Here is a 25,347-nt window from a genome sequence, read left to right as displayed (position 1 = left end):
GGATGTTACTTGGTTAGGAGTTAAATCGAGGTATGGCTGTAATTGACAAGGAGATACTCCAGGTTCATGGCAGATCCCCACTACCACAGCATGTTCAGCACATACAAAGCATGAATTATGTCTCAAGCAAGCTGCACTCTTACCATAAAAGGAGCTGTTTTCTATTTCCACAAGACACAATGTCACGTTTTCTTATTGTACCCATTGCTTAGTCATGCTCATTTTGCTTTATTGGCTTGTCGGTTAACTTTCCATTCCCCTCAGTACTTGCAAGACTTGTAACGGCAGCAGTAAAACCAGAGACAATTCCTCAGCTGGATGTAAGGTGAAAATATAGCTCTGTGAATTTGATATTGGAAATAATTAGTTGTGAGCAAGATTCAGGATTTGAGTTGATTGATAAAAACATAAAATAACCAATGAGACGAGCAAATCAGAAATGGAGTCAACTGTGCAAGAGAGATAGAAAGTTATAATAGAGTGAAATCTGAAATAAGCAAGGAAAGATTGAACTAATTCGGCTACATCAATGGAAAGAGAGAAGGCATTATTAATGTTTTAGGTCACTGCCCCTTTAAGTCCTATGAGAAAACAAACATCTTTTAAGTTGTGGAGAGGGGAACAGAGAGAACAAAGGGAATATCTGATCAGCCGATCAGTTATCAGTGATGAGTGTCACCAAGGTGACAGAATCCTTTCAAAGGCACTGAATTAACAGATGACTGAGGTCAATTAGAGAGAGGAATAAATAGAAGAACACGTTAGAAATGTGAGGTGCAGAAAACAGGTGTTGCTTGAAACCTGAAATAAAGGATTAAGCTGTAAAGGCCCAGGAGGCAGGAGAGAGTGCGTGGAGAGACCTAGAATCAAAACTGACCAGTTCTGACACAAACATGAATGGTTGAGGATCTGAAATTGTTGAACTCAATACTCAAAGGGTACAAAATTTCAAATTTGTTGTCAGCGTACTTATATAATACAACTCCGATTATCCAAAATCAGATCCTCCGAAATCCTCATTTATTCGAAAATTAAAAAAATGTTTTGGAGCCGAACTGGCCGGGGACGTCGGGCTTGCCGGTGGCAGCGGGGACATTGGGCTTGCTGGCGGCAGTGGGGACCTCAGGCTCCTGACGGAAGCAGGGACCTCGGTGGGGAGGTGTTGGTGATCGGCCAGCATTTTTTGGTGAGAATTAAACATGATTTTAATGCTTAAAAAGCCTTCCTTTGTTGCTTGTTGTTGTTTAAATACTATTAGAAGTGATTTGCTATTTCTATTGGGCTGTTTTAAAAAAAAAGACTAATTCTCCAAAAAACATTTATCCAACATAGCCCACTTCGGATCATTGGAGTTGAACTGTATGACATCACATACAATTCTTGAGATTCTTTTTCCTGCAGGTGAGTCAAAATAACCACATATTGGTAATGCAAACAAATTGTACGCAATGCACACTTGTAAACAAAAATATGCAAACAAACTGACTGTGCAATACAGAAAGAAAAAAGATCAATAAAATGCAAATGTAAGTGTCCTTAAATGTGTCCCTGAAGTTTTTTGATGAAGGGTCTGATGGTGGGGGGTGGGGGGAGGGGTAGCAGCTGTTTCTGAACATGGTGGTGCAAATCTTATGACACCCACACCTCTTTCTTGATAGCAGTGAGAGCAGAGCATGTGCTGGGTGGTGCGGACCCTTGATGATTGCTGCTGCTTTCAGACGGCAGCGTTCCCTGTCGATGTTCTCGACGGTCAGGAGGGTTTTTCCTATGATGACTTGGGCTGTGTCTACCAACGTTTGCAAGATGGCCAGAAGAATGGATGCAAAGGTGTTCTTAGAAATGTGAGGTCAGAATAGGAGTGAGTTGGAGAGTTAAGGTGTCTGAAAGCTCAAGGCCATTCCTGTGAACTATGCAGATGTGCTCCACAGAGAAGATATCCAATCTGCATTTGGTTTCTCCAACAGCAGGACAATAGATTCCAGGTCTGCTCTTCCATCTCCACCAACTCAGGATATTTATCAAGGTACTGTGCAATGTGAATTATGCAAACATCATGTGAGGCATGCAGTAAGTTTATGGGCATGGCTGAGAAAATTGGGCCAGGTTGTCCTGGAGTCTTTAGTCCCAGATCAAGCATGTTTTCATTGTGCTCGGCAGAAGCAAATAACCATGATGTTGAGAGCCACCATTGGCTCCATTACTTCAGAAAACCACCATTGGCTCCATTACTTCAGAAAACCACATGGTGCTGGGAACTTGCACTTCAGAATCCCATTCCTGACTGCCATTTCCCACCATCTGGCAATTTTCAATCCACGATTGTTGATCCCTGAATTTACTGATCTCACTAACTCCCATCTCCCTGAACGTTTCTCCCTCACCAGCCTCATTGATCGCTGACACTCTAACCTCTCCACCAACTCCCTTGACAAAATGCAAATGATCTCCTGATTGATCCATTCTTCAAAAGTATAACCTGGCACAATAATTTTTTGTAGACCCTTGGACTTGATCGAATGAACAAGCCTGTTCACCACTGGATACTAGTTAGAGGAAATTCTGACAATGATGTGGTTAGTTTATTGTTGAAATAACATATTTTGGATACAAAGTTTTTCACCAGAGTTGTCAAGCAAGAACATAGAACACAGTCCAGTCCAGAACAGGAACAGGCCCTTCAGATCTGCATCAATTTACACTAAAATTTTGATTTTGCTACTTGCACCTGATATGTGTTCCGCCATTCCCTACCTATTGGTGTGTCAATCTAGAAGGCTCCAAATGCTAATACTGTGTCTGCTTCTATTCCTGGCAGCCCGTTGCAGGCACCCACCACTCCCTTAAAAGAAATACACACCTCCTTCAAACTTTACTCCCTCTCACCTTAAATGTATCTCCTCTAGCATGTGATATTTTTATTCTGGGAAAAATATTCTGACCCTAGCAATACCTCTCATACTTTTATAACTCTCTATCAGGTCTCCCCTCAGCCTTCGATGCCTGAGAGAAACCAACCCATCTGACTAAACTTACCTAAAGGACATCCCTTCTAATCCAGGTAACATCCTTGGAAAATCTCTTCTGTCCTGTTTCTAAAACCTCCACGTTCTTTCTGTCAGGGCTAAGCAGAAATAGACAGTCATTTCAATATAATCAAAATGAGATGAGGAAATGTATTCATGGACACAGCCTCTCAGGGAGAAACCCTCAAGAAATAACAAAAGAAAACAAGAATGCCTATCTGACAGAGGAAGAAGGGTCAGAGCAAGAATAGAAGGGGACTGCACGTTGTCCCAGTTGGCTCAGATTTGTCACCACACAGGAACAAAGGTATTTGTCAAGACCCACAACTAATCACTTAAATTTAAAGAACAACATATTCCTTGGACAGCCTTAAACCTAATGTCATGAGCACTGATTTTTTAAAAATTTACATTATCCTATACCCCCTATTTGATTCGTCTGTTTCCGTACCTTCTTACCTACTTATTTACTCCTTTCTCCCTCACTAATATTTCTTCCCCCCCCCCCCAACTAATGGTTCCACCCTCTACCGGTGTTTCCACCTTCATACCTGTTGCCCTATTTTCTATCACCTCTGGGCATCCCCTCCATTTATTTCCTCCTTTATATGTGTATCTTTACCTGTACTATCTTAGTCTGAAGAGAGGCTTCAGACCCGAAATACTGACTGACCATTTCTACCCATGGAACCTGTCAACTTCCTCCAGCAATTCTTTGTTTGCTCAAGGTCCCAGCATCAGCAGCTTTTGTATTTCTCACTTGATCGGAGACTGATCTCCAAACCGTGGAGGGAACCAAGTTTCAACTTCACTTTCCATTCTCAATTTAACTTTCAAAGCAAAAACATCAGAGACAGGAGCCCCTTTGGCTCTTGAATATCCTCCACCCGATGATCTGGCTTAATTTCACAGTTGATGCCCCTGACAGTTTCCCACAAGGTGAGCTGCTCCACTTTTCATCTCCTTCCTTAGAATACACTACTATTTTCATAGTGATTGTGGCGCCTTCAGCGTTTCTTCCTCCCACAGTTTCTCTCAGCTTGAATATTTTTTAAATTTCATATTTCTTATTCCTATTGTAATAATCATATTATCTCCTTTTATTGGGTTTGCATTTGAAAGAGGTAACTTTAGTGGCTGTGCTGTACAGATCTCTGTACCAGCAGGAAGACCACCTAAGGGGGTTGACTCCACCTGGCTGGCTGTCAATCAGCTGACCTGACTAGACCACCTAAGGGGCTGACTCCACCTGGCCGGCTGTCAATCAGCCGACCTGAATATAGACCTGAGCCGGCCCCTCCTGAGCCAGTCACATGGGGAGCCACCAATGCATGAACTGGTGTTCAGACTTTTACTGGAATAAAGCCTGTTGTACAGTCTTTGAGTTTCTGCTTCTTTGCTGCCACCTCAGTGCACCACAATGGCAAGTGTTTCTTCCACAGGCATTTGGATTCCTGCCTGTAGGCTTGACTGACACATGTAGAAAGAAAAGAAAATCTACAATTCAACACTTAAATTGATTTTGAAGTTATTTTGCTGGTTTCCGACAACTTATTGATTGCAAATCTAAATTAAAAATAACAGAAAATGCTATTGAGACAAGTCCGTCAATATTTTTGTGGAGTGTAAAATGACGTTAATAGTTGTGGACATTGACCTTTTGGAAGAATTAGAAGGAATTGCGGCAAAATGGGAATGTAACAAATGGCTCAGAGTATGGTTGCATGGGAAAAGTAGCCTGCATTTATGATCCACAATCTTAGAATGTGAGCTTAAACCTTCTTCCAGCAAAGGGGAACTTAAATTCTGTTGAGTAAATTGGGAACAGAAAGATAGTAAAGCTAATGGTGACTGTTGGGGGAAAAAAAGAAGCAGATTTACTTTGTAATGTCGTTGGAGGAGCAAATCTTCAATCACTGTGTCTCATCCATGACTGAACCAACGGCAACACAACCGACAAATGAAGTAAATATAGCAGGCCCCATAGCATCAATTGGAGGCAAAGATATACAACCAAAGTTTTGGGCCTTACAGGTAAAAGCAACACTTGTGAAGTAAAACACAAACGTTTGCAGATACCACTGCTTGAACTAAAAAGACAATGCTGGAGGTACCTTTATGAAAGGCTGAAGCCTGAAATGTTGGTTGTGTATCTTTATCTTTGCTGTATAAAGTCCCACTGTTTGACCAGCTGAGCTTCTCCAGCGTTGTGTGTTTTTACTTCACTTGTGAATCTGCAAGGGTCATCTACTGCATCTGGTGCTCCCATTGTGGACTCCACTACGTCGGAGAGATTAGGCAGAGACTGGGAGATCACTTCGTTGAGCACCTTTGCTTTGCCATGAAACACGGAAGTCTGCAGATTCTGTGATTGTAGTAAAAACGCACAGTAATACTGGGGGAACTCAACTGGTCTCGCAGTGGCTGCAGGAGGTAAAGATAATATTACCAATGTTTTGGGGCTGAGTCCTTCTTCAAAGTGTAAACAAAAACTGGAGGGAATGTAAATAAAGAATGGAGAGAGAAAGAGGGAAGAATGGGGGGGGGGGGGATAGATAACACACTAGAATAGAACGGGATTCACCATCCACTATTGATCCAGGTGGCAAGTTCTGAGGCAACAAAGGATACCCAGCTCTGTTAACCCTCCGGAATACTCTTCATTGGCATCTGAGTTCATGCCCAAATTGGGAATAACCTGACATTTTGTTACTTATCCTGAGACATATTTTTCAATGAAAATCCAAAACTCCTCAGTCACCATCCCTGTCTCACCAGAAGAATGGACCTACTGGAGTGGATGACACAGAGTAGCCAGTTCAGAGAATGACCCTATAACTCAGCATCTTTTCTTATCCCTGGATAGAGCAGGTAAAGATACATATATAAAGGAGGAAATAAGGTGAAGGGGGAGCCCAGTGGTGATAGAGAATAGGGCAGAAGGTACGAAGATTGAGGCACAGAGACAGACAGACAAAGATAAGTAAATAATTACACGGGGTAGATATAAAAGAAAATGAAACAGGGAAATCAGATGTGGGTAGGGGTTATGTGAAATTAGAAAATTCAGTGTTTATGCCATTAGGTTTAAGGCAGTCCAGGAGGAATATGATGTTGTTCTTCAAGCTTAGGTCATTAGTTGTGGGTCCTGTCAAATACTTTTGTGTCTGTGGTTGCAAACCTGAGTCAATTGGGACTATTTAAAGCCCTCTTCCTATTCTTATTCCTGTGAATATAAACATAAGAAAATAAGAGCAGAAAGATGTCCAATGAACCAAATGTGTTGCATCATTTATCAAGACCACGGCCAAACTGCTCTTTTGCATTATTTCTCTTTTCCTGCTGAATCCTCCCATTTCTTGATCATTCATGACACCCAAACACCTCGCTTAAACTTAATGACTCAGTAACCACAGGAATCTAGCCATTTAACAATCACGGCTCTCTGAGACTAAATTCTTCCTCATTCAGTTTAAATCGGTTGATCCATTATTCTGAGACTAAGTTCTCTATTTCTAGAATCTCCACCAGAGGTCTCCAACCTCACATCATCTATCTTTTCATCTTGGGGTGGTGGGGGGGGGGGGGTGCGGTGATATTTTTATAAGATCGCTCTCAAATTTTTAAATCATAACACAACATCCGCTTCAGATCCTTGTAAACCTTCATAGCCTCTAAAACAATGATGTCTTTCCTTTAACACTAAGTCCCCAGTATTTCAGGATCAACAGAATCCTGGAAGATAATAACAATTTAACCATTATCTCTATTGTTTTGCTAACTAGTCTCCCGTTTCTGCTTTTTTTTCCTCACTCCTTCCACTTTGTGAACAGCAGTGTTGTATTTGCTGTTATTTCCAATCCACTGGAACTGTTTCAGAATCCTGGGAATTCTGGAAGAAAACACATATCCAATACATCCACTCTCTTTGCACCCACCTCCTTTTGAGCACTCACACTTTTAAATTTTTGCTTCTTCGGTCAGTCTTTCCCTTTAGTTCATTCTATTTTTGAAATGTCATCACACCATGTGGCAAAATATGTATTTAATCTCTATGCAAAATTGTCTTATTTTCCAATGATTAATTCCTCTGAGACAACTTGTAATGGACAAAGTTTTACTTTCGATGAACTCTTCCACCACGCATCCATTAGAGGTTATTGCAATGGGTTTTTTTTTACTAATTTATGCTCATATTCAATTTTCTTGCTTTTTAAAAATGTACTTCTTTATCATCATTTACTAATTTCTAATTCATCTTCCTAATAATCTGAAGCCAATTTTTACAATCTCAATCTCTTTTCATCAAAGACCATTGCTAGTTTTTTTTAATTAGCATAGATGAATCAGTTTTACAATTGAGACTTATAAATTATTTCTTAAAATATCTATCATGACTTACATCACACTTAACCTAATTTTTTAATATTTCTCCTCATGCCTTTGTAATTGCCGCCTTATACGTCTTGGATTTCAGAAGGTTCTGAGAGGGTCAGGTGGTTTTACAAGCAGAGAGAGTCAAACAGGCTTTCTCTCAGGGAATCATAGAGAGAGAGAGTCAAACACACACACACACACACACACACACACACACACACACACACACACACACACACACACACACACACACACATCAGTTCTGCAGTGTTACAGCCAGTAGACCTCAACTGGGTCTGGAATAGCACAAGCTCAAGCTCGTGGAATGCTCGAAGACGGCCTGGTCAAAGCCCTTGTGGCTCATGGAAGAGGAGAGGACTGGCTGTCTAATGTTTCACTTGGAATAGGAGAAAGAAAAATGAATTCTGTGGTGACCTGAAAGAAAGAGGTTATCATCTGGAGAACCCTCAGGGGGCAAATTTCTTCAGCAAGACACTTAAGTGGCTGGTTAAAAAGAAATCAGTTGTGGGGTCCAGTGAACAACAAACCTCTCTGAAAACTGACAAGAACCTTCCTGAGTGGTAACCATTTACCTTTCAAGCACCAAAGCCTGGCAAACTTTATAAATATTAAATTCTGTGCACAGCATAAGAATTGCCTGTAACCAGCGAACTTGGAGGAATGAGAAATGAGATTGGACTGTGAACCAAATAACTTACACACACATTACATACACGTGCACTTAGAATTAGAAGGGGGTTAAGTTAGGTTAATTAAGTCAATAGTGATAAGTTAAAGTTTGATTCTTTTTTTCATGTTTAAAGATAATTAATAGCAACTTTTGTTTAAGTAACCTTCGTCTTGGTGAATATTTATTGCTGCTGGGTTTTGGAGTCCTCTGGGCTCGTAACAAAGGCCTTTATGAAAGTCTAATCTACCAGTTGTAAACATAATTTCCCTTTCATGAACCCAAATGGACTCTGCCCCATCCAATGACTATTTTCCCAGTGCCCTGTGAGCGTTCAAGTTTCCAGCCATCTGGCCCCTTCCTTCTTAAATTGAGCAGTTGTATTTGCTATCTTCCAATCTGCTGAAACTGTTCTTGATTTATGGAATTATGAAAAGTGACAACAAGTGTATCCATTTACTTGATAGCTATCTCTCTCAAAATATCATGGTGTAAGTGCTTTGGATCTGGAGATTTAGCCCCAGTAATTTCTCAAGCACTGATACTTTACGAGTTCTTTATTTGCACTTTATCATTATTCCTGGGGGGGGGGGGGTTCTACATCTTCTCACATGAAGACAGATTTTAAGCTATTTGTTCTACTTCTCTGCCATTTTGTTGTCACTATGGGTCTTACATTAATTTTTGCTCTTTTTTTTCATTTTTACATATCAATAGCAGCTTTTAGAATCTGTTTTTATGTTTCTTTCTAGCAGCCTCTTGGTGAAGATGTGGTTGCTATGGATCCCTTGTCTCTTTTCCCACAAAGCCAACACAGCCATTGACTTTCCATGTCTGCGTGAAGACATTAATTTCATTTAACAATTTCCTTATTCACCAAAATCCACACATTGTTGAAGGTACAGTTACAAGACCATGCTGGCTCTTAGATTTAATTTGAACAGTACAACATGGTAGAAGGCCCTTTAGACCCCTGAAACCCATGCTGCCCAATTAACCTACCAACCCCATATGCTTTTGGAGGGTGGATGGAAACCGGAGCATCCGGAGGAAACTCAGGCAGGTCACCAAGAGAACGTACAAACTCCTTAGAGTCAGCATTGGATCACGGCCCAAGCTGCTGGTTCTGCATTACTGCAGCAGTTACCTCAGTCTGAATCCGAACCATGCAACCTTGATCGTCAAAAGAGAGAAACTATTCTCATTGGCTGATGCATCAGAAACCAGGTGACATACAATGAAGGCATTGGCAAAGAACCAAAAGTGGCATGCTTAAAAAAAAAAGGTTTATGCAATCAAAATTAAAGTGAGGAATGTACTGCCAGTGTTGGGAAGTTTAACAAGTTGGACTGCGGTATCTAAAGGGAATATAGATCAGTAACTTTAATGGTTTGCAGAGGCCTGAGCAAAGGAGAGGCAAGTGGAACACCCAATCTGGTTTGTTTTTTGGTAGAGCCAGTATATCCTCAACAGGTCGACCCCCCTCATATATTGGGACTGTTTCAGGACACTGTGAGAAGTTCAAAACTACAAGATAAACTGATAGCAATTGACAGGAAGACCATCAATTTCACACATGGAGCAAAGAGATGGCAGTCCCATTTTTATTGAGTGCACTGACTTATTAAAACGTGAAATGAAAATCCAAGAATGTGGACAATTGATCAAGTGAAATCAATTCAAATCTGAGCAAGGCAGCTGAAGAATTTAAATATAACTAATTAAATAATTCTGAAGGTCTAAAATGTTTAAGTCAATAATAGTAGCCAGGAGATTATTTTGAAATTGGATCTGATTTACTGATGTCCTTTAATAAAGAAAATCTGCCATATTTCTCCAGTTTGACATATTTGTGACTCCAGTCTCATCGGTGCTGTTAACTCTTAATTGCCTTTTCTGTTCAAGGCCCAACCAAGTCAGATAATAGATCAAAGCAAGTGATCGTCCTGATGCCCGCATTCATTAAAAATAAAACATTAAAATGCCATTTGGAGGCATTGTGGATTCTATCTATCCCTCCTGATTTTGCCAATTAGTTGCTCAAGGAGTGACACCTTACATAAAAAAGGCATGTTTAGCTCATCCTGCTTGGGGTGGGCCCAAGCAATTTTGTGAAAGAGCATCTCCATCAATTGTCCATGAGTTGCAACGTAGGTTTGTACATCAAAACAAAGTCCTTCATCGATAAGCTCCACCGTGGCACATCTTGTCGGGGATTTTGGATTGGGGCATCAGAATGGGGAAGGAGGCTATGATTGTGGAGGAGGGATAGAGGGTTAAATGGACCAGAGAGGATCAGAAGAACAGAGAGGGGTGTGGAGAGGATGACAAGGTGAAGTGGGAAGAACTGTGTGGGGTGAAAAAGACATGATCCTGTGGTCCAAATTAGAGATGACTTCAAATTTGCCGTTTATATCAGAACTGAACAGTGCTGATAAAATGTCACCACTAACGTGACCCCTGCTTTTTTTCCCCCATATTATAAGAAGATGGCTAATCCTATTTTATTTCAACTTTCCAGCAGCTGCGGCATTGTATATCCTGTTGTTACATCATATTTAACTTCTTTGAATTGTACCTCCCTCCAGACTAGCCATTTTCAACAGGGCTATATGGACCACAGCACATTTAAGGGGGAGCCACAGACTAAAATCATTAAAAATTTCCATGTTTTTTAAGCAGTCAGTGGGAGAGAAGTATGGAAGAAACCAATTACTGGAATCTTGAAAAACATTCCTCTTTCTCTCTCCAGACCACCATGTCATCTATGAGCTAAAAATTCCTACCTTCTGCATTCACATGCAAGCCATTAGTTTATAGGACATTTCCAATCAGAAGCCATATTTCCACCACTATCTTCTACCTCCTATTACCAACTTCTGGACCATTTTACCATGCAAGACCTTGTCAAATGCCTTACTAAAGTTTATGTAGACAACATCTAACATTCTATCTTTACCAAAACCTTTTTTTCACAACCTCAATAAATGTAACCTAACCAGTGAGGTAGAATTTCCCCTACACAAAGCCATATTTCCAGTCAGTGTCTATGATTTCAATCCAGGCCTTCATTATTTAATCCAATAATATGGATCTCACTGACATAAAGCTTCACCTGACTGTAGTTGCCTGAAGCAAAAGTTCTGTGAACAAAAGGTCTTCGATAGCTCTATTGACAAAAAAAAATCATTTTTCTAATGATGAGTTTGGTGGTGTTATCTATTTTGTGTTTCAATATGGTTTTACAAGAAACATTTACAAGAAACACTGATGACTCTCATTTGAGATAAATGGTGACATAGAATTATAGAAAGAAAGTCATTTGTCTCATTAGCCTCATGGTCATCATTCAAAGAGCTCCTCAGTCTGATCCCATGTGATCTGTAGTCCTGCAGGTCATGGGTTTCGAGGAGTGGTTAGTGCACCCAGCTCCAGGAACCCGGGGTTAGACCCAAGACTCCTGACTTAGTGAATGCATGAGTTTCCACAAGATGCTCTGGTTTCCTTTCACCTCCCGAAGAGTCTACTTGTTCCTCAGTCCCTCAGGTGGACTCTGCCACATCTTTTCTACCTTCCCAACACCCCACTCCAGCTTTTTTTGCCATCTTCTAAGGGTAAATTCCAGATCTCATGTGAAATTTGATCCCTCATCCTCATAGTTCTGGGGACAGGGCTGTGTGACACTGGGTCTGCAAATGGGTTTCCCGATTTTGTTTAATCATCTGGATAACAGTGAAAGGGAGAGAGTTAATGTGCTTTGAGAACATGGAACGATAAAGCTGAACAACAGACCTATCGGCTCACAATGTCTGTGCTGCACATGGTGTTGAAATTAAACTAAATATCTGCTACTTGCACATGATTCATACCCCACTAACTCCTGCACATTCCCATGTCCATCAGGAAACCTCTTAAACATTCCTATCATATCCACTTTCACTGTTACCCCTGGCAGCCCATTCCAGGGACCCATCACCCTCTGTACAAAATCTGCCCGGCTCATGAACATTACAGCACAATTTAAGCCCTTTGGCCCACGATGTTATGCTGACCTATATAAATCTACACAACGAACTTCCCTACCTCACACCCATAACCCTCTATTTTTCTTGCATCCATGTGCCTGTCAAAGAGACTTTTAAATGTCCCTATTGGAGCAGCCTCCACCACCACCCCTGGCAATGCATTCCAGGAACCCACCACTCTCCTACCCCTGACCTCTCCCTTGAACTTTCCTCCCCTCACCTTGTACAGATATCCTCTGGTGATTGGCACCCTCGCTCTGGGAAAAGGGTGCTGGCTGTCCACCCCATCTATGCATTGTAGTTAATGCAATAGAGAAATTCTCAGCAGTTGTTAGAGTAGGTCATTAGGACTGCACAACACTGTGGGCGGAATGGCTTGGACTGTGCTACAGATTTCTCTGTTCAATCTTCTGCTATTTCAAATAGAAGGCTATTTAAAGGCATGTTTTTCTCAGTTTACATTGTGGTGTCAAACAGATTGGTTGTTTCACATAAAAATAAGAAGTCCCACCTCTTACCCAATCTGAAGCTCAGTTTTCATTGAATTTCTTCAAAATGTTAATCATACAGCGCCGTAGAAGACCCTTCTAGCCCACAAAATCCTTGCTATCTAATTACACCAAATTAACCTTCAACCCAGTGCTACTTAGAAGGTGGGAAGAAACCAGAGCAGGTCACGGGGAAAACATACAAACTCCTTCCAAACAGCACGAGATTCAAACCCGGGTTGGTAGTGCTGTAATGGCATTGCGTTAACCGCTTCGCTAACCGTGCCACCCTTTACCATGGAAGAGCAAGGTGGGCAGAAGTTGGCCGCTCGACAGTGAAACGACTGTGATTAACTGGCCAGCAAGATGAACGGTCTTAGTCTCTAAGTAAGGGGTGATATCAGGAGCTCCCTCTCAATGAGGATAAAATGCTGACATGGATAGAAAACTGATTAAGAAATAGGAAACAAAGGGATGGGATAAACGGGTCATTTTCAGGATGGAAAGATGTGACCAGTGGGGTACCACAGGGTTCGGTGTTGGGTCCTCAGTTGTTTATCATTTATGTAAATGATTTGGATGAAGGGATTATTAACAACATGAGCAAGTTTGCAGATGATACTAATCTGGGTGGCGGCGCAAAGTATGAGGAGGATGTCAGAAAAATGCAGAGGAACTTGGACAGGTTGGGGGAGTGGGCAGAGGAATGGAAGATGAAGTTCAATGTGAGCAAATGTGAGGTTATCCATTTTGGAGGCAGTAATAAGAGAGCAGAGTATTATTGAAATGGAGTCAAGCTAGGGAGTGGGGTAGTGCAAAGGGATCTGGGTGGACTCGTACACTGGTCACTAAAAGCTAGCATGCAGGTTCAGCAAGCTGTGAAGAGGGCAAATGGCACGCTGGCTTTCATAAAGAGGGGATTGGAGTATAGGAGCAGAGATGCCCTCCTGCAGTTGTACAGGGACCTGGTCCCCAAATTTGAGGAAGGACATACTCGCTATAGAGGGATCGCAGCACAGATTTACAAAGTTGGTTCCTAGGATGGCAGGATTGACATATACGCTGAAAGGTTAGAAAGGCTGGGTTTATATGCGATGGAGTTTAGAAGGATGAGGGGAGACATGATTGAGGTATATAAGATTATCGAAGGGTTAGACGGTGAATTCGGATTAGATGTTTCCAATGTTGGGAACTAGGACTAGAGGACATAGTTTAAGAATACAGGGAAGGTCCTTTAGGACAGAGATGAGGAGAATTTTTTTTTACCCAGAGAAGCTTTGCCGCAGAGGGTGGTAGGGCCAGATTTGCTGGATATGTTCAAAAGGGAGTTAGATAAAGCTCTTGTGGGCATGGGATTTAAGAGTTATGAGGAAAAGGCAGGGAATGGTTACTGACAGAGAATGATCAGCCATGATCTGAAAAATGGTGGTTCTGGCTCAACGGGCCAATTGGCTGACTCCAGCACCTACTGTCTATTGTCTATTGTCAATGGAAGGAAACACAGAGAGGGAGCACTGCTGCTGTCATTCCAAGCTAAACCAACTCAACTAATTAAGTGCCAAAATTTATCCTGTCTTTTGATAATTACTCAACATTTTCCAGTAGCTCCCTACAGGCAGCCTTAATGGTGAGTGGGAGCAATTCTTGTTTCCTGCCTAGCCATTGACACCCAGATTCACTATCATTTATAACTGCCAAAAAATGATTGACTGACTCAGCACAGGATACACCTCTAGTAATAGACATGTCAAAGACACTTGAAGGGATGTTAAAAAATGATGTGAATTTTCTGATCTTTTCTCCATTCAGCAGTTATTCTGAGCTTGAATATGGTTTCAGCAAATTGGCTCAAGAACTTCGAAATACTAATAGTTATAGGTGTTATAGGATGGAACTTTATTGAAAAGCCTCTCAGCAATGGATTAATGGTGTGTTAGTGACTTCAGATGATTGTTCTGGGCTCTATATCATGGCCCGAATAATATCGTGGTTGTGAAGTGAGTGTGCAGTGTGAGGAATGAACCAGTCTTGGTGTGAGGGAATTGCGGGCGCAGATTCCTGCTCTGAAGTTTGTTGGAGGACCCATCACCCAGGATCAGGTCTGAAGATGTTTAGCTCTTCTATAACTTTCCACTGCTACTGTTTCCAGAAACTAGACCCTTCCCAACTCCCAAGATCCAGTTTCCTAGCTACGCTCACTGCTAGCCATTTACCTGAAACTGTCCCATCCTTCAAACTGACTTCACAATGCTCCCCCCACACCACTGATTATCCTACAAATGCAAGCTCCTCTTAGTCATTGACATAAATGCTCTCCAAAAACCTCCAAAGCCAAACTCAGCCCCCAAACCAACTATCATTGCAGCCAGTTCCCTGCTAGATTTTGCTGGCAAACCACTCCTGTCTCTGATTACCCGGTGGCTTGTGCAATGGAATCCACAGAATTCCCTATAACACCAGTCTGTGGCCTTCTCTCCTTCCCATTTATCCTGTGGTCTTCTCTCACTCCTTCTCCATCAATCCAAGCCCCTCCCTCACCAGCATAATTCACTCCTAAATTACCTGCACAATCTCCACTGTTGGTAGAGGCTGGGGGAAATGGAGGAAAGGTCTCTGTGTGAGATTTCTGGGTCAGGCCTACTTTCATATTCACAAATGGCATGTGAGAGGAAATAGCATACCAGGAAGACTCGTACATGATGGACAAAGACCTCCAGGTCCACGATGGTTAACGACCTCAACCCTGAACTATCCTGTGTGTATCTTAAAAATTCACAACATAGAGGTATATTGTGTTCATTTCCTTGGGAAACTCAAATCTTTTATCAGTGAGAGTTTTGTTGACCCAGGCATGTTTATTTCAGTTAAAAAAAAATGACAACAACATCAAAAGGCAATGAGGGTTTTCAGGGAACCACCAGATATTAATAACTCTATGTTAAGAGTCAACACTCAACCTCTTCTGTTGACATTGAGGTAAGACCAGAGGACATAGGAGCAAATTAGCCCATCATGTCTGCTCTGTCTTTCAAATCATAGCTGATGTATTTCCCCCTCAACCCCATTCTCCAGCCTTTTCCCCATTACCAGTGACAGCCTAAGATCTGTCTCATCCTGTGACCTCAAACACAGTCGCACCTGTGAACCTGGCTTGTTTTGCTGGTGGAGCACAGAGGCTCTTCTGCTGCTAGCCCCTGCCTCATCTTACATCCTGACACTCATTGCTGCACCGAGGGTCACCTAAACTCCAGACTCAAATCGAGGATATTTGGTCCAATGTTCCTTCATTCCAAAAGGAGAGCTCGAGTGGGCTCCCGCATGTTTTTGCATTGTAAGCTTGCCCACAATATCACCAGTCGCAGGCCTTCCAGGACATCCTCTGCCAGGAGAACCTGGCTGTAGCCCTGAATGGTCTCCAAGATGCCCCTGCACAAGCAACATGCTTCCTGACACTACTGCTCTTCACCACCCTTTACAGATACTTCTGAATCCTAGAGCACTCTCCCATCCTCCTCTCACCATTAGAGCATCCCTTCAATAAGGAGAACTGTCCTGTTGTAACAGGAGATGCACTGCTTGTATTTTAATTAGTCTAAGGATGCAGATATCCTACTTGCTTGGCTAAATGCTGGCACCTGTCATGAGTTAATAGAATAGTGCTGTGAAGAAACTGATACAGTTGACCATGTCCATCAGGAAACCTCTTTCCAACGAAAGACACAGGCTCTCCTGAAATCTTCAGTCACGGACTTATACAAAGAATACAACCTGAAGGGTGTTTCCTTCCAATTATCAAATATTCCTCATGTCCCATTTGCAGTCTACCCATATTCATGAACGTTTGAAAGTGGGGGGGAGGGAGTTTTGTAAAATAAGCCTGTATGTCCTTAACAAATTGTGTGTTCCAGTACTCTCGGGTCTGGACTTCATGTGTCACCTTAAAAGCGTGACTTTGGAGTAATCTGGTCCCATCCCTCCCATAACAGTTCTGAACGGAGATCCTCTAAAGTCAGAACCCACTTGCAGCCTCTCAACACTAAATATCGAACCCTCCCCCTCCCCCTTCCCCAATCTGTCCCCAGACTGCAAACCTATTGCTACCAAGAGCAGGTGATACAGCACAGCTGAATGAGACTTCATAAGGCTGAGACACAACATCTACTCAATGAAGGTATCATTGAACCTAGCACCAGAGTGCAAGTGGTGGCGGTAAAAGGGGAAAACAAGTCCAGGCTAGTAACTGACGATAGCCAAACAATTAACCGCTTCACAGTCCTGGATGCATCCCCCCCTCCCTCGAATCTCGGACATGATGAATGATATAGCGCAGTATTGGGTCTATTTGACCATTGAGCTGAAAGCTGTTTATCACCAGTTACCAATCTGTTTCGAGGACCATCTCTACACAGCATTTGAGGCCAACAACCATCTCTATCAATTCCAGAGGGTCGCTTTCTGTATTACTAATGGGGTTTCTATCTTCCAAAGGCAGATGGACAGAATGGTGAGAGTATGGGTTGAAGGCTACCTTCCCCTGCCTCAACAATGTCACTATCTGTGGCCATATCTTGGAAGATCATGACGCCAATCTTCAGAGCTTTGTCCATGCAGCAAAAGCCCTGAACCTCACTTATAACTCCAGCAAATGTGTGTTCAGGACGAAACGTCTGGCTGTCCTTGGCGACATGGTGGAGAATGACATCATTGCCCCGACCCTGATAGGATGCGCCCCTTCTAGAGCTCCCCATTCCCAGGACTATGAAGACTTTGAGGAGATGCCTGGGGTTTTTCTCATATTACACCCAGTGGATCCCTCAGTACGCTGATAAGATTCTCCCCTCCTAAAAGCCACTAAATTTTTCCTCTTGGCTGAAGCTCAAACCGCTTTCAATTATGTCCAAAACCAAATGTGAAAAGGTACCTTTCCAGGTGGAAAGCGACGCTTCGGACGTAGCCCTGGCTGCTATCCTCGAATAGGCAGGCAGGCCAGTTGCATTTTTTTCTCGGACATTGCAAGGCCACGAGCCCTTCTGTGGAAAAGGCGGCTCAAGCCATTATAGAAACTGTGAGGCACTGGAGGCACTACCTGGCTGGTAGGAAATTTATGCTCCTTACTGACCAATGCTCTGTCGCATTTATGTTTGATAACGTCAAGGGGGAAAATTAAGAATGACAAAATTGCTAGGCAGAGGATCGAGCTCTTCACCTACAATTATGATATTGCCTATTGGCCAGGAGTCCTCCCGATACCTTATCTAGAGGAAGCTATGCCTCTGGACACAGTGGCCAACTGTGGTCTATACATAATGAGCTCTGCCATCCAGGGGTTAAACGCATGGCTCATTTTGTCAAGGCCCGCAATCTGCCCCACTCTATGCAGGATATCAGGGAAATGACCAGGTCTTTCCAGGTCTGTGCGGAGTGCAAGCTACACTTTACCACCCCGCAAAGGCACACCTGATTAAGTCATCCAGGCCCTTCAAATGGCTCAGTGTCGATTTTAAAGGTCCTCTCCCCTCCACGAATGGGAACACATTTTTCTTTTCTATCATTGACGAGTACTCTTGCTTCCTCTTCGCCATCCCATGTCCGGAAATGTCCACTTCATCAGTCATGAAGGCCCTAGATTTCATTTTCACCCTGTTCAGGTATCCCAGCTATATACATAGGGACAGGGGCTCATCTTTCATGAGCGAAGAGCTATGCCAGTACCTGCTGGTAAGGGGCATCACATCCAGCAGGACTACTAGCAACAACCACCGTGGGAACAGACAAGTTGAAAAGGAAAATGCCACAGTCTGGAAGGCTGTCAAGCTGGCCCTGAAGTCAAGAGGCATTTGAGACTCACTCTGGCAGGAAGTCCTACCTATGGAGCTCCATTCCATCCAGTTGCTACTATGCACAGTAACCAACGCTACACCTCACAAGCTCCTATTTAATTTTGAGAGACGTTCGGCATCGGGAACTACATTCCCAACCTGGCTCACCACTCCTGGTCCAGTCCTTCTTGGGAAGCACGTGAGGGGAAGCAAGACTGACGCCCTGGTGGAAAGGGTGAAACTACTCCACACCACGTATGCCTATGTGGAGTACCTGGATGGCAGGGAGGACAGCATCTCTATCAGGGACCTGGCACCCATTGGAACAGAGGGTCTGTTGCCTCAAGTGCCCTACGAGCCCAGAGCTAATCCTCGCTACTCCCCCCCCAGTCAGGGCCTCAGGGGATCCAGCTCAGCAGGAAATTGCATCGCCCTCCATCTTAGAGCCAGAAACTCAGCCCACTGCTCCCCCCTCACAAGGGGACCAAGAGACCCAAGGAGCCAAAGGCCCCCCAGTGCTGAGGCGCTCCACCAGGATCTCGAGACCTCGGGACCCCTTAAATTTGTAAATAACTGTATAATTTTTGATTTTTTTTTCTTTCTGAATCCATGTTCTCTGTCTTCATCTACAGACCCTAAATTCTGCAGGAAGGGGCGAATGCAGTGAACTGAGATTCACTGGTAGTGTGTTGTACTGATGGCTGGCTCCGCCCCCATCTACCCATATATAACCCTGATTTCCCGCCTAAACCCTGAGCCCTTCTGAAGACAAGTGTAAGATCCTATCCTCAATTATAAGCTAATAAAAAGCATATGTTCTTTCTCCAGTTCTGAGAGCTTTTATTTGCATTACAAGTTGCAGTGTCCACACTGGACGGGAATCCTTGGCCATTGATCAGCAGATTCATCTGTCCAGCGTTTTTGGTTTTACAACCATAAATTCCAATTTGCAGAATCTGCTTGTAAAATCCCTGCACCATCTGCAGTCCATGGCTTCATGTGACCCTGATTGGGAGGTTAAACAGATACTACCCTTTGCCCAAGGATGACCTGTAGGCTATCGGATGGAAGGAGCCCCTGACACATTCTTTGGCTGAGTAATTGCACAGTGCCGACACCAATCACCAACAGAATGATATAAAGCTCTTTAAGCTATTAAAAATTACCAGAACAATTTCTAGGCTTTCTTTTTTTAATCTGCCAGAGCACTAGATAAACAGTGATTGGTGAAACTTTATTTCTAATGATGGGCCAAAAGTCTCAAATAAAAATATTCATTCCTTCTTAAAAAGAAAGATTTGTGTTAGGAACTTAAATTGCATAAAATTATGCTTTAAAATCCTTGCATCAAAAATACATTTGGGTGCCATGAAGAAGACTGTTTGAGTGGAGAGCTTCCATATCTTTACCATCCCACTTGATATTCCAGGTGCTAATTTTAAAACCCTTTGCTCTTTGATTGAAGGAGACGTGGTTTGAAAAAGTCGGGCAGCATCTCGAGTCAATCCTCTGAAATGAGGATTGTGTTGAAATCAAAATTGCTGCTTTTAATACAAATGATGTATACTCTGACGTGGCCTGCATTATATATATTGCAATTAAGTCATTGACAATGTGACTACCTTATCCTTTTTGTGAATATTCCATGCTGATTCTAGAATACGAAGTTAAAGAGAATGATCTTATTTACGAGGATCAACACGGATGTTGGAGCATCCATGGAAAGCATCAACGCGTCAGGTGGAAACCTCTCAACAGGAACAGAAGCCACCTGAATAAAAAAGGGTGGCGGGGGGGAAGGTTTGGAGCATGGACAGACAGGTGATAGGTAAGTACAGGCGGGGGGGGGGGAATGGAAAATAGAAACAAGCTTGGAGGTTGAGGCAGAGGAAGGAAAAGAAGGGCTTGGTGAGTGGGAGAAAGGAAGGCATGGGTGATAGTTAGGTGTGATAGTACAGGATTCTATCACCAATGTATATATTTGTATATATTTGTATATAGCTGTTGTGATTGGCTGAGAGCCGAAGCCACGTCATCTGGCAGGTCATAAAGGGCTGCTCCCAACCCGACCCAGGTCAGTCTGGACTGGTCGACCTCGATGTACTAGGCAAGTCTTTGAGTCATTCGATGCGCTACAGCAGGGTAGCAGGAAAGGGGATGCGGGAATGGGCTTCAGCCTTCTGCAGCTGACTTCCTTCCTGAAAAGCTCCCAAGCGTGCTAGATTATCCTGGAGAAGGAACATTTGTCAGAGAAGATTGGAGATTGATTCTGAAAAATATTCCTCCAGAGTTCTCAGGTTGATAGGAGCCTCACCAGCAAGATAATCTCCGGGCTACAAACTGAGTCCTTCGCTTCAGATTATACTAATGAACTCATTACAAATGATTTACAATTAAATCATTTCAAAAATGTGCATTAAAAAAGACACATTTTCACAGTTAAAGTACTTTGATGAACTTTAAAGTACCAGGCTGGTTTCTGATTGCAATCTGCTGAAATAGATAGAAACACTTCCGGTCTGTGTGCAGTGACTGCTAGAGGAAGACAGGCAGTCGTTGCAGAGAGCCCTCCGGCTCGCTGAGACTCTAGATTCAACCCTCCGCCACGTGGAATCCATCACTGTCGGCAACTGGCCCTCCGCTGGCGCAGCTATTTTGGGACACGATGTCACAGTCCGCCTCCATACAGGGATGCCCCGAGCCCACCCCGCTGCCGCCACAGTCGAGCACTTGGAATCGGGCCAGCTACAAGTTTGAAGTGTAATAAAATGAAAGGCTCTATCAATGATTCCAAAGTCGCAGAGTGAGGAACGATAGGCTTCATTGCACTGGCCCGATTGCAAGTGCTTGACTGGGCACAGGGAGAGGGAGGTTGACCTTTATTCCAGGGTCACAAGGGGAGGAGCTACCAGGGAGTGAGACACCAGTGAGGGAGATGGGCCAGCTACCCAGTCACATACACCACAGAAAGTTCCCTCAATCTAAAGACCACATTTATTTTAGCTGTTGCCAGCATAGTAGGGGAGCTCAGCTCCTAACAGAGTTGTGAGATGTTTTGTGTCTGACTGATGGGGCACATCGGCCCATGGTTTAACATATCACCCCATATCACAGCTGTCTTTTGGTCAAATAAAGTAGATATCTGTCCTTTATAAAACATTGTTTGAGCTCTCATGGTGCTGCTTGTGAACAGAGGTATAAAAAGTTGGATCTGCCTTCCTGTATCTGACTAAGCAATGAAAAATAATAGAATGGGGGTACAGTTTTCCAAAGGTCTCATCCCTTCTTCAGCTTTTCTCCTCCTCATTCTACCTTTCAGTTAGTCTGGACTTCTTTACATTTTATTCTCTCATTGCCAATCATACACTTCCTTTACACTTGTAGGCAGCACGAGTTGGACACACTCTTTTTTTGTACTTAAACAAAAGTTGCTTTTAATTATCTTTAAACATAAAAACAGAATCACACTTTAACCTATCACTAGTAACCTAACTAACCTAACTTAACCCCCTTCTAATTCTAAGCGCACGTGTATGTAATGTATGTGTAAGTTCAGAAAAGTTCTTTGGTTCACAGTCCAATCTCACTTCTCATTCCTCCAAGTTCACTGGTAGCAGGCAATTCTTATACTGTGCACGGAATTTAACATTTATAAAGTTCACCAGGCTTTGGTGCCTGAAAGGTAAATGGTTACCACTCAGGAAGGTTCTTGTCGGTTTTCAGAGGGAGATTTATCGAACTTTGGCACCCACAACTGATTCTTTTTTTTTTAAATCAGCCACTTCTGTGTCTTGCCAAATAAACCTTCCCCCTCAAGGTTCTCCAGATGATAACCTCTTTCTTTCAGGTTACCACAGAGTGCCTTTTTGTTTCAAGTTGGACACACTCTTGATCGAATTTCAGAGCAGGCAGGTTGTGCTGTGACTGCACAAGGCCATCTCTGGAGTACTGCATCCAATTCTTGAGGAAGGATGTACTGGCTGGAGGCGGGGCCAAGGAGGTTCACCAGGTTGATTCTAGGGATGGGGGTGGGGGAGAGGTGGGATTAGCCTGTGAGGAGAGTACTGTCGTTTTGGACAGTACTCGCAGGAATTTAGTTGAATGAGAGGGGACCTTGTGGAGATGTATAAAATAATGAAAGGAATAGATAAGTTGTTCACATTGGTGGGGTACGCTAGAACTCGGAAGCATAGCCTCAAGATTCAGTGTAGTAGATTTAGGACGGAAATGAGATGGAACTGCTTTTCCCAGAGGGTGGTGAATCTATGAAATTCGCTGCCCATTGAAGCAGTTGAGACTACCCCTGTTAATATATTTAAGACAAGGTGGATAGAATTTTACATAGTTGGGAAATTAAGGAATACAGGGAAAAGGAGGATAGGGGGAGATGAGTCTATCTTCAGATCGAATGGTGGAGCAGGCTCGCTGGGTCAGATGACCTCCTGCTCCTATTTCTTATCCTCTTACCTACAGGAGACTACTGCTTGGTTGGGGACTTGTCTATATGAATACATTTTCAACTTGAATTCCTTTTTTTTCTGGAGCCCCAGATGAGGGAGGGTGGGATTTGTTACACTCATGAGCAGTCCTGCTTGCAGTTCATAAATATTAAAAAATATCTTGGTCTTTCATTCTGTTTCTAAAATGCTTTGCTTACCACAGAAATAAAGGATTGAAGTACATGTGCCAGATTTATATTGACATTATTAACAATGTGTGGCACATGGAGAGCTTCTTTCAGGTGCATCCTGCCCTCCTAACTACTTTGATAATCTGCAGGAGTTACTGAATGTAAAACATCCATAGGATTTAATGCAGGAGAATGCAGATGCTGGTATCGGGAACAAGAAACAACCTATCCCCTGCAGATTTAGTTTGTTGGTTCACAGAAGAAAGGAGAATACAGATGCAAGCATTATGTTTTTAAACCCCTCAGTAATAGTTAAATTATCACACATATTGAGAAAAGGAGACAGGCTTCCTTTCACTTCCTGAAGCTGGCTTCAATCAATCTCTCTGCCTACCCACATTTCCGAGACCCCATGACCACACTAATTATCCATGAGTTTGCATCTTTCTATTACAGTGTGCGGTTGATATATTCCATGATTCCTTTCAGTTGCACTTGGTCACGATACAGCATTCATTATACTGGGACCTTAAAACGAATATTAACGAAGGAGTTACTTGAAGCTGTATTTGCTGTAATAAGTGATCTTCATTTATCCGTGCTGGGCATCAGAACAGAAAGACCAAGGCTTCCTTTAAATAGTTACGTCAAGCAAAAGTAATGTCCTTTCAGTTATGCCTTTGAAAATCTTTAATATAAACTCCTCTAAATTTTGACAAAAGTAAAATCATAATGTTTGTACTTTGGAGAAGCAAAGTGTGTTAAATAGATACTAGAGTAGTGAATAAAAAAGATCAAGGATTGTAGAATATGAACAAAAAGCACTCATTAGAATCTAAAAATTCATTTCTATTCAACAAATTCTAAAGAGAAAGTGCCAGATAGGGATAATTTCTGGACTTCGGATGTTAATCCTAATAAGTATCCTTGAGCACAATTTCATTTCACTTTTTTTAATATTACACAGTATTATAATAAATATTCTAGTGAGCTCAGTAAATGTAAAGGGATCTGCAGGTGCTGATGAATAAAAGAATCAGAGCAAACTTCACCTGGTGAGTCAGATGTCAAGCCTTCTAAATCATTACCTAATGAATTATCTGAGTACTACTGTGAAGATCAAGTACATTAGAAGCCTTTCATGCAGTTCCCCTGTAAAACCTCACATCTGAAACATTTTCTATGTCAAATTATTAATAACACCTCAAGTATCATTAAGTCTAGAAATTGTCACCATCTGACTTAACATTTTCCTTCATTTCTGCCATCAGGATCCAACCACGATCCACATCTCCTCCTCCCCATCTCTTTCAGCCTCTTGCAGGGACTCTTCCTCCATGATTCCCTGTTCTGCGACTCCATCCCCATCCAGCCCTCCCTGACACGTTCTCCTGCAACACTTTCTCATTACTATCCCAGGACCGAAACAGCCCTTCCAGGTGAGGCAAAGCTTAATGCGTCTCTGCTCCAACCTTGTCTACTGAGGTGGGCCTCCCTTACATGCATGGATTTGGGGACTGTTTCACAGAGCTCCTGTGATCTCTACATAGTGGCCATACCCAGGAACCAGTAAAGGGCAGCATGGATAACGTAGCGGTCAGTGCAACACTGTTACAGCACCAGCGATCAGGATGGGAATCGAATCCTGCACTGTGTGAAATGGGTTTGTCTGGTATCCTCGAGTCTGTACGAGTTTTTCCTGGGGGCTACGATTTCCTCCCACCCTCCAAAACATACTGGGGGTTGTAGATCAATTAGGTGTGATTGGGCGGCACAGGTCCATGGGCTGAAAGGGCCTGGTTAATGTGCAATACGTCTAAATTTAATTTTTTTTTAAATGTAAAAAGAATGCCACCAGCATCCTTTTCTATTCCTGCATTGACTTGTCCATCCACCCCCTTTTTTGCATCCAACATCTCATACTCCCCCTGTACGGTCTGCAGCCCAATGGTGTGAATATTGAACCTTGAATTCGGATGACCCCCCCCCCCCCCCCCCCAACCATTTCTCTCTGCTTCCAATCCACCTCTGGTCCTCCCATTTTATTGAGTTCTCTTTCCCATATCTTTCTTCCAGTTCCCCATCGTGCATTTTACTCCCCGTTCCTCTCCTGGTTCCACCCACCTAATATGCACATATTTCACTCATCAGATGTCCTCCACTATCTTGTTCCATATGCCCCTCTTCTCTCCCCGACTGGTTCCCATTATCACTCTTCCTTTCTTATCAGATTGCAGCACTGGATGCTTTGTGTTCCCACTATCTCCTTCCAGCTGCTGCCTTCATCTTCCCTCCAT

At 42.8% G+C, this 25,347-nt stretch overlaps 1 protein-coding gene and 1 long non-coding RNA gene across 2 annotated transcripts in view; both read right to left on the bottom strand.

The window, feature by feature from the left end:
- LOC138764975 (uncharacterized) overlaps positions 1 to 20,353 on the bottom strand; it is a 30,297-nt gene extending 9,944 nt beyond the window's left edge. The window contains exons 1-2 of the long non-coding RNA XR_011358394.1: positions 20,043 to 20,353; positions 144 to 339 (exon numbers count right to left, since the gene is read on the bottom strand). This is a non-coding gene — a long non-coding RNA (uncharacterized lncRNA). The remainder of the gene's footprint in view (positions 1 to 143; positions 340 to 20,042) is intronic.
- The window catches only part of LOC138765540 (synaptotagmin-6-like), a 100,944-nt gene that overhangs the window by 39,581 nt on the left and 36,016 nt on the right, over positions 1 to 25,347 (bottom strand). The window lies entirely within an intron of this gene.

This window comes from Narcine bancroftii, chromosome 5 (assembly GCF_036971445.1).
Source record: "Narcine bancroftii isolate sNarBan1 chromosome 5, sNarBan1.hap1, whole genome shotgun sequence".
In the NCBI taxonomy this organism is placed as follows: Eukaryota; Metazoa; Chordata; class Chondrichthyes; order Torpediniformes; family Narcinidae; genus Narcine; species Narcine bancroftii.
Note: the sequence above shows the minus strand (reverse complement) of the source record. Positions and strands in the feature narration are given on the sequence as shown.